General features: G+C 46.1%; 2 pseudogenes; both read right to left on the reverse strand.

Annotated features, from left to right (window-relative positions):
- Window positions 1-5,866: 5,866 nt before the first annotated feature.
- On the reverse strand, window positions 5,867-11,319 carry LOC119357461 (annotated as a pseudogene).
- Window positions 11,320-11,730: 411 nt separating this feature from the next.
- LOC119357462 lies at window positions 11,731-12,856 on the reverse strand (annotated as a pseudogene).
- Between the last annotated feature and the right edge of the window lie 538 nt (window positions 12,857-13,394).

Consider the following 13,394-nt stretch of genomic DNA (forward strand, 5'->3'; position numbering starts at 1 on the left):
GTTTTTGAAGTACTTTTTTATATGAACTTCTTGCTCAATTTTTTTTAACTTATTGCACTGACCGGTCTCCATTTTCCTCGTACTAATGCTTATGTGCACAGCATGCGTGTGCACATAGAAGAATTATCAGCAGCCACACACTGATGCTGATGTGTATATAACACATCGACGTGTATGTATATAACACTGATGCCATGCACTCTACGTGTTCCTTCCTTCCTTGCAAACCTGTGGATTGTTTCTACTAGTACTTTACATTTTTTGTGAGTAAACTGCAGCTGTGCGTGCATGGCTTCTGATGACCTCTTCCATTTAGAAATGTTTGACACTTAACAGGGTGTTTATTTTACTCGCTGCCGAACAGAACAAGGGGACGGAGCTTTGCTTGCTTTCACACGCATTTTCAGTGAGCATTAACGCACCAGGGGCCGGGTGGGCGACTGTTTGCCTGCCTAGCTTGCCCCACATTTCTGTATGCTAAAAGATTCACTTTCGCAATGACCTGTGTCACGTAGACACACATACACAGTGCACACAGGAGGTTCACCCTCTTTCGTAATGACTTTTTTCTATTTTTTGAAATTGATGGTTGATTCTTTAATAACGACGGATATTTCAGTTTTTTAATGGTAAAATCCTAGATTTTTTCATAAACATCAAACCACTTCGCTATATTAGTTTGAACTTCTAGTTTTTTGAAAAACAGAAAATTTCTTTTTAAAAACCATTTGTTAGGTTTTTCCTTTTTTTAAATTTGAACTTCCTCATTTTATTCTTGAGTAACGAGAAAAAATCTGAGGTTTGTATATACTATGAACTGCTCTATTATTTTAAATTGAACTTCTTTAGTCCCATCTTAAAAAATATATTTTTAAATAAGCATCAAACTTTTTTTAAAATTGAACTTCATACTATTTTTAAAATACGTATACATCCAACTACTGCTTTATTTTAATTTGAACTTCTTCATTTTATTCTTTGGTAACAAGGAAAATTTGATTTTTTTTCTAAATATTGAACTTCTCTATTTTTCTAATTTTCGACTTCTTGTTTTATTTCTATTAGTAACAGAAATACCCTTGTTTTTGTAGCAAACATTTGAACCGATTCGTTAGGAAGGTCAAGTCTGCCATCGCTAGAAGGTCACAAGTTGTTGTTGATCCATAGGAGCACCAAGTCGTCGCTAGAAGGAAGATTTGTGTGTTGTCATCGTCACTGTAGTGGGTTACTAAGTTAAACACCCTAACTTTTGCTTTTCTGTTCTGCAGAATGCAAGTGTGAATAACTTGACAACACGATGTATAAAGAGTGCCAGTGTTCCAGAAAATATATTTAACATAATTTTGACCTTCACGAATAAAACATTTTGACCTTCAGCCTTTTTGGTTCCAACAACTGACTAAACTAGGTAAAAACATATAATTATTTTTTATTGCAGCTGAACTGATACACCAGGCAAAGCCGACCTATAATAGTGGCCAATTTTTCTACACTAAAAAAGTAAGTAAAATTTTCCAACCACAAGTTTCGTCTTATCTCTCTAAAAAAGGTTATGTTCTTATCCTATCCATTGACCACCGCACATGGTCTCTGTTCTCAATTCCTTCTTTCTCTCTTCAACTACTAGAGCAGACTCATCCACAAAAATTCAGCATGGCTCGAGCAACTTCAAACAATCAGCTACCTGCATGAGCTGCTGGAGGAAGGTCACTACGCTGGAGTGGAGAAGTTCACCTTTGGGCATGCGAGCAGCAGGGTGGTCGCCATGCCAAGGAAGAAGGTTGCACCACAAAGGGGAAAGAGGATGGCAGGAGATGTGCGAGGGCAGCAGGTCTTCTGAGGCGGTGCGCGTTGGTCACAGGTGGTGGCGCACGGCATAGAGGGGAGGTCCACCGCCGGAGTTGGGGACGAGGCATAGTTCAGACAGAGTTGGCACAAAAGATCAAAAGATCAGAGAGAATTGGCAGGGAAGGTCGCTTGCCTTGGCTGGCTTCCGATGATGCATGACGCAAAGAGCTTGGGGAGGAGCATGGAAATATTAGATGGGGACATGTGGTGAACCTGAATCCTAGCGCGGCGGCTGTGGGAGATGCAGACATGGTCGAGGAAGACAACCGCTGCAGTTTTTCAGAAGGCCAGAGATGCACCGGCAGATGGCCGTGGCCGGCGGCGCGTTGTTGAACCTGGTCGTGGCATGCCCGGGAACCGAGAGGTGGCGCGCAGGGAGCGGCCGACGGGGCGCAGGTGGCCGGGTGCGGCGGCACGCGGGGCGTCGGGCGGCGGCGCGCAGGTGGCCGGGGGCGTTACCTCCAGGGGCTGCGTACCTGAACGCCCGGAGGTAGCGGCGATGAACGCCCTTGGTGTTGTAGCTGTGGAGCCCCACCGGGAGGAGGCTGCAAGGCGGCGATGGAGCCTGGGAAGGGCCAACCTACTCAGCGCCGGGGTTGGTTGGTGTGGGCGGGCCACAGCCGTGGCGGTGTGCTAGCGGCGGCGTTTTGGTGGTGGTGGTCTTCGGCGGCGCGCAGAGATCCACGGCGGGGGCGGCGCGATGGGATCCAGGGCCGGCGACGGCGGGCGGCGCGACGGCATCCAGGTCCGGTGACGCTGGGCAGCGGCACGACGGGATCCAGCGTGGCGCCGGCGCGTGGGGATCGAGTGTGAATCGGAGCCGGAGTGGATCGTGGGCGTAGCATCGGGGTGGTGGTGGGCTTTTTTTCATCGGGGCGCACCGGTTCGGGAACACCCACTCGGGCCCTTATAGGGCCGGTTGTGATCAGAATAACTGAAAAATTATGGTCGTAAAAAGGCCACAGACCAAACAAAACAAAAAAATGCCATCAATGAAACAAATGCTATGTGGGTCGTAGAAAGGCCACAGACCAAACAAAACAAAAAAATGGAACAAGATTGTCGAAAAAATTAAACTGAAAAAAGGTGAAGACCTAGAAAATTGAATGGCTGAAGGCCCAAAAAGAAATAGATTGTAAAACTACCAAAGCCCATAAATAATGTGGCAGAAATGTTGGGCTTAGCCCGTGAAGCTGACAAAAAATTCACAGAAGAAAAACCATAAAAGGCCGAATTAATGGGCTCGGCCCATCTAAAGCACCGAAATGGACCGGACTGATTCTAATTTTTGACCTTTTTAATTGGTCGTAATTTTGCCACGTCAGATTGCCACGTCGGATCCGACGTGGCTTGGGCAGACAACTAGTGACCAAAACAAAACAGTAGGCATATTTTGGTCGTAAACGTCTACGACCTTCTCACAGAAAAGGTCGTGAATGTCAGTTTACGACGACCAGCTTTTGACCTTCTGTTTTTTATCACAAAAAGGTCGCAAATGGAAAACAATGACCTTTCAGTGACCAATAGTCAAGGTCACAAGTTGACATATTTCTTGTAGTGAGAGTCTCCCCATGTAAACATCTTCTGAACCTAATACAATTAAACTCCAAGGTAAATACTTCCGCAACAGTAACATGTTTGCAAAAAGTTAGATTATAAAGACGAGGAAAAAACAAACAAAGAGGTTTATCCTTTATGCACGCATCTTCCCAAAATCTAGTTTTACGTCCATCCCTCACAATTCTTCTTCAGATACTTTTCTCTAATCAACTCTTGCCGGTCCCCCTCCTCATTTTCTAGTCTCCAGCGTGCTTTATTATTAGGGAAAGATTTGCGTTCGGTTGGCTTCGGATTGGTTTTGGACGGGCTGAGATGAAACCGAAAAGTTTGGTCACGTAATTGCACCATCCGTTGGTCCATAGCCTGTTCCTGCCTCGTGTTGTTAGAAAAGAAAGGGAAATGTCTACTTATTTTTTAAAGAGGAAAGACCAGCTGCAACCTAAACTAGCTAGGACGGATATTGTCAAGGGAAAATGGTTATAAACGTCTCTTCAGAAAATAAGCAAGTTCATAGTGTTTTGCGTAAAAAAAAGTTGTCAAAAACTCTAGCATTTCCTTGTTTCCAAATGCTAGTACCAAATAGCTTCACCGGAGAAAGAAGAAGGCATATTAATTGAGAGACCACCTAGCCTGAGATATCATCTTCTCCAAAGAATTGGAAGGCGTTAGGCGAAGATTAAAGAATGCTCAGCGGACACTTGATAAAATATGATCCCTAGTAATCTCCAGAGGCACACAGAGAGAAGAGGGGAACGACTATCATGTCTCTGAAGAAATTTGGTCTTAAATCAAAGCTACCTGATCGATCATGAAAGAAGAGAAGCCAGGTGGGAAAAGCCGTGAGCTTGGCTGCGCATTTGTTCTTCTACATCCACGATGTGAAGGCAGGCAGGTGATTCTACATGATCAAAGTTGCTGCGGTAGATTTTACTCCCTCCGTTCATAAATATAAGACCTTTTAGAGATTCCAATATGGATTACATACCAAAAAAATGAGTGAATCTACACACTAAAGTACGTCTATATACATCTGTATGTAACAGTTTAGAAACGGAGGGAGTAGATGCATAGAAGCCACCACCACGTACGGGACGCTGCAAGCATCATGATCGGCGGCGCCACTTATCTGAATTTGTTACAGAATTTGTCTTTGCTTACTGAATGCAAACACTCGTTGATGGTTAGCTCTGGAGGTGTTGCATGCATGGTATCTAATTGAACGATTTTTTGTCCGTTCATTTTAGTGACATGGATATATAGAAGGGATTCTGCTTCTACTTCCCTGACATAGTGATATGTATGGCTAACATGTTCAGTCTTGCTAGTGTAAGCCAAATCTGCTACTCCCTCCGTCTCGGTTTAGAGGGTGTGCGCATAGTTCTAGGTCATTTTGACTAACTAAATATGAGTTATATGTCATCGCTTGATGCTACATTTTGAGATAATAAAAACGCCCTTTATCGAAAAAATGAGTTATATGTCATCAAAAGTATATCATTGGATTCTTAAGCGGATGTAGTTTATAAACAAATATTTTTCATCACATATAATACACATATAGCTAGTTAAATTCTCAATCTAGAACGACGTGAATGCCATGTAAACTGAGACGGAGGGAGTACAACCAATAGGGTTCAGCATTAATCAGTTAACCGCGTGTGGCCTATTATCTAATGACTCTGATTCTAGCTAGTAAAAAGGAACGGTTTCCAGCAACAACCAGTCAAGAGAAAACCGGTCCAAATTTTACAAGCTTATATGATCAACGCAAAACAAAACAAAAAGGCGCAGTTTATATATCACACACACAAATCACCATTTGCATACAAGTCAGAGGAATTGTTTCGCATTACAGTAATCAGTCCATACCTGAAAAATGACAAACCACAACACACAAATGGAGAGCTACAGCAGGAGCAGGCAGGGTGCTCATGCCACCCAAGCTGAATGCCCTCTCTTATTTATTTGTCTCTTGACTCAAAGCTTGTACCGTGCATCATCTACAGAACCAGATGATGCATACTTGCTTTGACGCATTCATGGCTTCGTCGAGCAATCATGGCCAAACGAACCGAATCAAGCCAAACAAAACCAAAGAAAATCAAGTCAAAACTGAACTGAAAGACTGCACGGTCACACCATGGCAATGCAGCTGAAGATATCACACTACCACAGAACCAATCAAGCAGCATGGAATAAGGCAACAACACACACAAACTTGCACTCCAAAGAAAGCTTCAGCTAATTAAGCACCATAGCACCATAGGGTCGACGTGCCTGAGGCGATCGTCTACCATGGATGGAATTGATTACCTATAGTGCAGCATAACAAACCGTCAATCGGATGCGCGCATAGTATTAGGACAAAACAAGAGTGGTACAGATAGAAACAGCAAGTTTAAGTTCGCAAGCACACCAAGTTATTGATCAAAGTAGGGACGGAAACCACGTACGTATCTCACCTGAGTACGGTGACCCTTGGCAGGTGGGCTTTCTTGTAGTATCGCGAGTGGCGTGGTTCATAGAGCGAAGGGTCATGGTTCGCCTCCAGACCGTCCCACTTCAGGTTGTCCCACCAGTCCTTCTCACAGTCCACCTTGGGCCGCTTGCTGGTGCTACCGCTGAGAGCCGGCAGGCGGCTAAGGCCCCAGCAGCCCCTGACCTTGACGATCTCAAGGTTGGGTGCGGACATCCTGCTCCCACAGATGGCCTGTAGAGCGGATAGCTGGTATAGGTGGATCCTTCTTAGCTTGGGAAATTCTACAGTTTCTAGCTTCTCCTGGCGCTTAGGGTCCAATGGGAAGACCTCCTTCAGATCACCACAGCACACAATCTCAAGTGTCTCTAGGCTAGGCAAGGCGTCCATATACACAGACAAGGGAAGCACATGCATGAGCCATTGGAGGCCATATACTTTTTGGCAGAGTAGCAAAGACAAAGCATAGGTTGGGGCACCTCTCGACACGGCACCATTGGAGGCCAGATTTCCAGAAACTGTACCGGATGGGATCTTTTGGCCATGGAATGCTAGTGATGGACGAGCTATCATGCACATGAAGCATGCAAGCCTGGTCACACATGAAACTAGGGGGAATAGTAGCACTTTTACTAGTTCCTTCAATGCTGCTCTGTTCTTGCTGTAGTAATCCCCGCTTCATCTCCTGTTCATCTTGTACGTGAACGTACCAGTCGTTATAACTTACAGTAGGCCTAGGTGGGCATGCCCAGATCCAGCTAATCGTGCCTTCATTACCAGCACCATCTTGCAGGTGGTCCTGAAATACAATATCTCTTGCATATGAATAATGATCAGGTTGTTGTGCACCGATGATTCTCTCAGCAACTTTGCTACCACAAAGAGCAACCTTACTCGCAGGAGATGAATTCATTTCCATACGTATGCTATTCAAGGGAAAGTTTTCTTTGACGGGCTCAAGAGACCTAAGGAGCCTTGCATCCCTTACAGCGATGCACCAACTGTCGGAAAATATGTTTGGTTGTGTAGCAGCAACAGGAGGAATAGATGATAATATAGTAGCAGAACTTGCCTCATTGGTCTTTTCTCTTGAATTAGCTTGGCCAGGTAATGCAGACCGGATGGTGTTGATGCGCAACACCTTCAAAAACAATATACTTCTATTTCCTGCTGGCCATAATATTGCACAGAGCTTCTCACAGCCCAGGAGGATGACACGCCTCAGGTATGGAGCTTCCACTTCTCCGAGGTCAAGGGTTTTCACTGCCGTTCCCGAGAGATCCAGCTCCACCAGGCTCTCCAAATTTCCTCTGAGAAGTATATTCTTCAACTGAGAACAACCCCGGAAGGAGATGCTAGATATCTTGGCAGCAGTTGTAGATTTGTTGATGAAGCTAAATGACTCGAGCGACAGAGGCAGGACGTCGTTGATGAAGCTAGATGTCGTAAGGCTGTTTGTACTGGACATATTGGGGAATTGTGGTTGATTATTTGTGTCTTCGTTCTTTGTAGGAACCGGATCTGCTGCTGTTACTCGAAGTATTACAAGGCTTGGTCTACCACCACACAAATCACTTATGCTCCCAAGCTTGACTCCCTCCACATTCAGCTCCCTGAGTTCAACCATCAACCTCTTCATCTTTTCCGACAGTAGCCAGAACCATTCTGTATACCTCAGATCCAGCACCCATAGCTTCTGGAAACATGCCATGTTTTCATTGTGGCTTGGATGCTCATCATCATCTGTGATATTTGTGCAATGGTCCAGATGGAGCAATCTTAGTTGGGCACAATGGACGAAGGGAGGAGATGCAAAACTGAAGGTGCAATGAGACAGATGTAACACACGAAGCTTGTTGCCTTGTGAATGTTGGAACATGCGAACCGGCAATATTGATGTTGTATTTGTTGGTGGTTCATCTACAGAAAGGAAGAACGATGTGACCTGAGGAGGCAGCACATGAGTGTTATCATTTCGCAGTTCTTTGTGGGTGGTGAAATTCCAGCGGTTAACATGTGAATCATTCAATACATCTAGCAAAAAAGCTGCAGCCTCGTCAGATCCTATAACAGGTGAATCCAAGCTCATGTTTCTGTGCAGAGAATAGCCAATCTCCCATGCCGATGCATTGTCTTGGCCCTGTATAATACCATCGCAGATCCAATAATTTGGTGCATGTGTCTTTAAGTTCATAGCAATCAGTGCCCTGTATATGAAGCACTCCGTGACTATATTGTGTTTCATGTGGTCTGGCTGAACAATCCCCGTGCACCTGGCAACCTCCAAAGCCTCTTCATGCAGTAGATCTCGCGCTTCCTCATCTTCAAATTCAAGAGAAGCAGATAAGCGAACATCTGTCTGACTCTTCATCTTTACCTTTTCCCCATCTTCTAGTCTGGGACGGTTCCGAAACCTCCCGTGCCAGGTCCACAACACCTTGTTACTCAAAAGTGATATTACTGGGACGCCACAATCATACAAATCAATGTATCTGCTGCTTCCATTGTGAAAAACCACCACAAATCTACTGTTATAAAGCTTTCTGAATATTTCCATTCTAATATCTGCTATCACCCCTCTAGAACCTTCATCCGTGCCGTTGAAATCGTCCTCCTCATCGCACCGATCAAAGATGTCCATCACAGACTGCGGAAGATCCAGCTCCTCTGCTACTGTCTTTTGCAGAGACCTGATGCTTTTCCACACGGAGCAATCCACATGGATAACCTTATCAAGCTTGTTCAATCTTGTTGATGATTTTAGCCGTTGGGCTACCAGACGGAGAACAGCAGATGCTCCCCATCCCCCCCAGCCCTTGAAGTAGATCACGTTTCCTTTGCTTGTGTCCTCCAAAACACCAATTATCGATCCTGCTGCAGCATCGATGTTTTCTGCCTGGATCTCTATCTTCTGCGGTGTTCAACAATAATAACAGCAAATGAGGTTCGCCATTTTTAGCTTTATTTTTGAAACTCTTCAATTTCAAACTACAAGGCGCATCATAATTACAAAAAAAAACCCGTAATCAATTAAAACATAACTTATTAACACAAATAAAAGCAAGGATCAAGTGGTGCATATAAAATCATGCAAGTGAGTGATAACTGCATAATCACTGATCAAGTGTGTAAAAAATTAAGTGCAAAGACCACACTGAATATGCTATAGATTTTTCAAACTTCAAATGCTAGCAGAAGCAAGTGTAAAAAATAGGAGAAAAAGTTCGCATCATGATGGCCTTTAATTGTCGGGCATACCACTACTGAAGATCCGAGTTGAGCTCACTAACTAAAGAAATTGTAGGACACAAATCTGAAGCATTAATCACTGAAGATAAAGGTGAGTGTCACATTACCTCTGGAGGCATGATGAATCAAACCAATCTTCTATTTTGGCTAGGATCTAGTTCGCACTTAGCAACAAGGCCAGCAGCTTCATGCCAAACGACGTGCGGCAGCAAATTCCTTCCTTTCCTACACATTTGAACAAGTTAACATCATTTCTCGTTAAAGAATTGGTGACTCGTACAGATTTGTCGAAGGAATTAACTAATCTGTTGATATGTATACAAAATGATTCAGGTTGGTACCTTGATTAATTCCAGCGCTGGCAGAAGCATAAAGAGACTACACCAGCAAAATAGATAGAAGAGGTGGACAAGGAAACTGGAAGTTGCATGGAAACATATGCCTTGCGTAGAAGGAATATGGATGTAGCTTGGCTAGCTCGTACAGGAAACGGGGCATGCATATGCAATTATGCATACACATGAGCTAGCAGGCATTCCTTGCGTCTGCTTTGCGTGCTTTTCTCTGCGCTTTATCTCTCTAAACAAAAGTTGTGAATTCCTTGCTTCCCAGTTCCCACACACCACACCCATCATCATATTCTTTGCTTGCTATGTTTAAAGATACACAGGCATATAAAGCTAAAGATAAAATAGAGGTTACTTTGTTGCATGTCATCCCGATGGCATTTGTGCGTGTGTTGCTTGTGCGCAGCCGCAGGCTTGTGTACCTAGACGCATGTCGGTGGTTGCCCATGGAGGTGCTGCAGGCAAGCTAGTTGAGCAACTTTGTCTGTCATTTCACTTCAGTGACATGGATAAGAAAAAGGATTCCATTCTGCTACTACTTCCCTGCCATGTATCTACTGGTTCTGTTTGTTAACATCTTCAGTCTCGCAGTCTTGCTAAATTCAGAGTTGCCTAAGTCACATCTTCTACAGCCAATAGGACTTAGAATTAATCAGTTAACCCCATGTGGCTTATTATCTACTCTAATCCAGGTCTAAATCTAGGTAATAAAGAGCAGCTGTTTGCAGCAAGAACCAGTGCAGAAAAAACTGATCCAAATCACCATTTGTATGTGATCAGCACAAAACAAAACACAAAGCTGCAGTTTGTATATGATGACACACACAAATCACCATTTCTATACAAGTCAAAGGAATTGCTTAGCATTACAATAATCAGTCCATCGTTGAAAAATCACACACCACAACACACAAATGGAGAGCAGCAGCATGAGCTGGCAGGGCGCTCATGCACCACAGGCTGAATACCCTCTCTTATTTATTTCTCTCAAAGCTTGTATCATCTATCCAACCAGATGATGCATACTTACTTTGACGCTTATATGGCTTTTATCGAGCAAAGCTGAGCAAACCAAACAAGATCAAGACAAACCAAACCAAATCAAATCAAACTGAACTGGAAGACGCACCACCACACCGTGGCAATGCAGATACAGATTTCACATGGACCAATCAAGCAGCATCAATTAAGGCAACAACACACACAATTATGCACAGTAGCACCACAGGGTCGACGTGCCTGTAGCGATCATCGACCATGGATGGATTTGATTACCTACAGTAGTGCAGCAGATCAAACCATCAATGGGATGATACTATGCACGCATAGTATTGGGACAAAACAAAAGTAGTACAAATAGAAACGATAAGTTTAAGTTTGCTAGCTTGCCAAGTTATTGATCAAAGTAGGGACGGAAACCACATATATATCTCACCTGAGCGCTGTGCCCCTTGGCAGGTGGGCCTTCTTGTAGTATCGTGAGTGGCTCGGCTCGTAGAGAGAAGGATCGTGGTTCGCCTCCACCCCATCCCACTCCAGGTTGTCCCACCAGTCCTTCTCGCAGTCCACCTTGGGCCGCTTGGTGGTGCTGTCGCTGACAGCCGGCAGACGCCTTAGGCCCCAGCAGCCCCTGATTATGACGGTCTCCAAATTCGGTGCAGACATCCTGCTCCCACAGATGCTCTGTACAGTGGAGAGCTGGTACAAGTGGATCCTTCTTAGGTTGGGAAATCTTATAATTTCCTTCTTCTGTTGGCGCTTAGGGTCCAAAGGGAAGACTTCCTTCAGATCACCGCAGCAAACGATCTCGAGCATCTCCAGGCTAGGCAGGGTGTACATATGCTCAGACAAGGGAAGTACATGTATGAGCCTGGGGCAATAGTCCAGGTGCAACTATATTAGGTTTTTGAAAGATCTTCCGCTTGGTTGGGATGTTGTACTCCAGTTCCAGATGTAGCACGCCATAGGGAGCTGGGATGCCCAGAATGTAGACATAGACCAAAAGACGGTCAGGTCATCTCTTAGTTGGGGAGTAGCAAAGACAGAGCATAGCTTGGGGCACCTCTCAACTCGGCACCATTCAAGATGCCTCCAGTCTGAACTTTGTGGGCATGGAATGCAAGCGATGGATGAGCTGTCATGAGCAGACAACATCCGTGCATAATCACACATCATATTGATTCTTTCAGTGTTGCGTTGTTGCTGTAACGATCCTCTCTCCATGTTCTCATCATCTTGCATGTGAAAGTATCAGTTTTGTTCCTGTAACTTTCCTCTCTCCATGTTCTCTTCATGTTGCATGTGAAAGTACCAGTCTTCACGACTCGGGGTAGGAATAGGTGGGCAAGCCCACATCCAGCTGATCACACCTTCGATTGCACTGACAGCTTGTGGGTGCGCTTGAAAGACATCTCTTGCATATAGGTATTGATCAGTCTGCTGCTGGCTCCCGATGCCTTGAGCAACTTCGCAACTAGCAGCAGGGGAGGACCAACAACGGGCGTCGTCTGCCGACGAGCTTAGCTGCGACAGCACCGCCGGCGCCGCAGGCAGCAAGTCTGATGACGGCGTTGACTCAACTCTGGTCATCTCAGCTCGGAGCTCCTCCAAGCGTGAGGTCTCACTCTCACCCCAAACATCACCGTTGTTGAGCCAACAAGGCGAGCGGCTGCACGGTGCGGCCGTCGACCCAAAGTCGAGGACGAGCGGCGGCTGCATCTTGAAGTCCTTCGCGATGGTGGACGAGCGGCGGCTGCATCTTGAAGTCCTTCGCGATGGTGGCCGCGCGGCAGCATGTGTGGCCGGCGAAGTAGGTGAGGACGTACATGGGAGGGTCGTGCTCCGGGGATCGCTGGACATACCTCGTGGCGGGGCAGCCGCCGGCGTAGAGCGCGTAGGCGCACCTGAAATAGTGCCTCGGGTGGTCGCTGCCCTGGATGTGCTTCTGCCCGTACTTGGTCCAGATGAAGACATCGCCCCAGCTCCTCGTCCTCTCCACCCTCGTCATTCCTCCGCTGCTCGCGTGCGTCCTGAAGAAAAAATGGTTGTGGTTTGGCTCGTTGCTCGACGTGTACATCATGCAATATAGCTAGTGTAGTATTTGTACGGGTTAGTTAGCCGCACCTTGTTTTCGGCTTTGTCTGAGTGGCTGCCCCGCCGTGGGGGGCGGCTTGCGCTTATGCCGGCGTGCAGGTTTGCCATGGAGGGCGGCGAGGGCGCGGTCGCAGCAGCCGAGGATCTCAGCAGTGAGCTCCCGCATCCCGGCGTGATCCTGGACCTGGAGAAGGGCCTCGAGGGCAGCGGCAGACTTGCGACCCTGTGCCATCATCTCGGACACCAGCGCGGCAGAAGTGGCCGGAGTGGCCAGTGCCGCCATGTGCTGTGCTCTCCAACTGAGCTGCTTTCTCTAAGTGTGTTGTGTCTCAGAGCATCTCCAACAGGCGCCGAACGCGCCGCGCGCTAAAAACTGATTTGACGCGCGCCCAACGCCTGGTTTGGCGCGGCGCGCGGCGTTTGCTCCAGCAGCCGCGCTGTAAAGCCCCGCGCGCGCGCAGCTCCAGCAGGCGCGATAAAAATACAGCGCGCGAATATATTTTTTTTTTTGCATAGATAAAAAAAAACGATGCAAGATATTTTACATAGATAGATAGATAGTTCAACATACATAGATAGATAGTTCGACATACATAGATAGATAGCCACTACTACGGCATAGATAGATAGATAGAAACTACTCCAAGTCGCTACCATCATCATCATCATCATCATCATCCTCGTCGGTGTCGTCCGAGGTTGAGAGCCATATGTCGTCCGAACGGTCATCGTCGGCCGTGAAGAACGACCTCCCACCAGCTGAAACTATGTCGCACTGCTCGTTCGCCAATGCCTTCCGCTGACGCCGGTCAGCCCGCTCC

This window comes from Triticum dicoccoides, chromosome 2A, assembly GCF_002162155.2.
Source record: "Triticum dicoccoides isolate Atlit2015 ecotype Zavitan chromosome 2A, WEW_v2.0, whole genome shotgun sequence".
In the NCBI taxonomy this organism is placed as follows: Eukaryota; Viridiplantae; Streptophyta; class Magnoliopsida; order Poales; family Poaceae; genus Triticum; species Triticum dicoccoides.